Raw genomic sequence first — 2,565 nt, forward strand, 5'->3', positions numbered from 1 at the left:
AGAGATGTTTGGTTGTATGAAGGCTCCTGAGGCTTTCTCCTACCTGCATGGTGAAGGCCTTAGAGTCAGCCCAAACATTAAAAAAAACAAAAAACAAAAAACACAAAGTCAAGGGTTCATCTTATCAGAAGACTTCTGTGCAGTACATGCCTAAGCTATCAGTAATAATCCCTGCTATCCTTTGAGAGTATTCACTCTCTTTCAGCATTGTTCTAGGTTTTCACATGCCAGTTTTAGTTCAGAGAAGGGAAGGAAGACAACAAGGAGATTCATATGACCTCATCTAGGAGATACTGTCCCAGTTATTTTATTGACAACCTATTCCATAGGCACAGAAAACTGTGAAGGAGGAGACAGTACTGACTTTTTACAAAAGTTAAAAAAAACTGATAAAAAATATCCACTTCTCTCTTAGGACCTAAAATGGCTTATCTCTGGATCAGGTGCTTTGAATATCTTAATTCACCAAGCTTCATCTTCACTCTACTTTTGCAAGATAAAATACTGAAATTGTGAAGACAAGTACCTAACTTACTTTGCCTTAGGACATGTTATATCCAGCTAGGGTCCAGTTTTTCCCCACCATACTTCTCATAGATTTTACAGCAGCACATCTTGATGTTTCATGTGTTTATGAGTCACTGGTCACTTTGCTAAAATGCAGGTTCCATCTAGGAACTCTAGCATGTGGGCTTAGACCTTCTCCCAGGTGAGACCAGTACTGCTGGCCCAGGTACCATACTTACAGCTGCAAGGTTCTAATCTAGACAAACATCCATTTGCCAGGTAAGAAGTTTGACCTTAAAACTAACAGAGCTGTGGTTCTATAGATAGGAAAACAAAAGCTTAGGAAATTGTGAGGTCTTATCCATACCATTTCACCTTTGTCAAGGACAAATACAAGACTCTAAACCAGTGAAGCCATGCTATGTCATGAGCTGACACCTATGAATATCCTCCTCTCAAATCTGCAAGGGGCCTCTTCCAAATTTCTTCCAAAATGCTTTGACTATAAAAACTGCACTTGATGAGGGGTCATCTTCATCTACTGCCAGCAATGCTGGAAGGAAGGAGTCAGAGCTGGAGGCTTACAGAACTCAAACCCAAGTTTCTACTTTCAGTAAAGTGAAAAGCAGCTTGTTTGATTACTATCTTGGATTGAGAGACAATTCTGGGGAGATACCCACATTACATAAGTGTGGCATTCTCAACCTTTAGAAATAAAACTATAAGTAGTGAGGGCATTAATGGATCTCAGTGTGCCATTCTCAGGATCTGCAAACATTAAGGCTCTCAATAGGGACAAAGTATAGAAAAGTCAAGTGAAATTATAGTCACCCACAGGCTCTAAATCTTCAAAGATTTTCAAACACTTGGTGCTTGTCGGGAAAGCATAGCATGTGGTCACTGGCATTCCCACACTTTGGAGAGGAAATAAAGGAGATATACCTGTTGCATGTGCTTATGAGCCATTGGTGACTGTTAAAATTCAGATTCTATCTATTAACTCTAGGATGCGGTCTTAGACATTCTCCCAGGTGAGACCAGTACACCAAATCTCCAGCTGTGAGAGCTCTTTTCATTGGTAGAGGTAAAAAGATCATTAAAGCTGTAGAAATGGAATGGAGATGTGATTGGAAATGTTATGCCTTGGGTGCATGAGCATTACTCCAATAATCAATCACTCAAACTGAATTGCTTATTTGTACATCTGATTGTCCTTGCATTATTTAGAAGCTAGTTAATGACAGCATGCATCTAACACTTGCCAGATAGATTTAGGAAGCTTGGAAACATCTCTTTGTAATTGTTAAGAAAAGCATATTGATTGCTAATTCTACTTTCAGGGTTATCTAAAGTACTCCATGTTCTTTGTATGCAGGACGCACATATGTGCACACACAAGTAGAGAATAGGCAGTGCCCATTGCAACAGTAGACCCTAGAGAAGGCTTGTCCCCCGAGTGGGGACTGGAGTATCCATCCGTCAAACACGGGTGATCACACTGCTTGCAGCAGAGGGGCTACCAGACCCAGATCCTATCCAGAGGTTGTAGGGGCTGCACTGTGCAGGGTGGGGGAGAAGCCCATCATCTAGCTATTTTGTGTCCTCAGTGTCCTAAAAGCATGGTCACCTGGGCAGAGAGGTTGTGCTCTGCTGGGTTGTGACTGCCTGATTCTCTCTAGGAGAAGCCAAAGGAATGGGTGTACAGTCTGGGCATGGGTGAGATTAATTCTTGCCTTGGTTTTTCATTTCTACAGGGCAGCAGTCAGGTCCTAGAAAGATGCTGTCCTCAGTCGCAGCCTGTGTCTCTTATGTGGATGAGCGGTGTGACCAACCAGAGGACTCAGAACCCTGTTTCTCCCTGTCCTTGCCTCTCCCAGGCTGGGGCTTCAGCTGGAGCCTTATTACACTGCCAGCTTTCCTTGGATATGAAACATAAAAAATTAAAAAGTGATGTCATTAATATCCTGGTAGATGATGGCTTCTTGAGCTTATGTCTGTCTCTTGATGAGAAAGAAAGAAAAGGGTCTTTGATGCACCATGTCTCCTCTGCAGGAATGC

Source organism: Fukomys damarensis, unplaced genomic scaffold (genome assembly GCF_012274545.1).
Source record: "Fukomys damarensis isolate Sample0158 unplaced genomic scaffold, DMR_v1.0_HiC HiC_scaffold_7, whole genome shotgun sequence".
Classification (NCBI taxonomy): domain Eukaryota; kingdom Metazoa; phylum Chordata; class Mammalia; order Rodentia; family Bathyergidae; genus Fukomys; species Fukomys damarensis.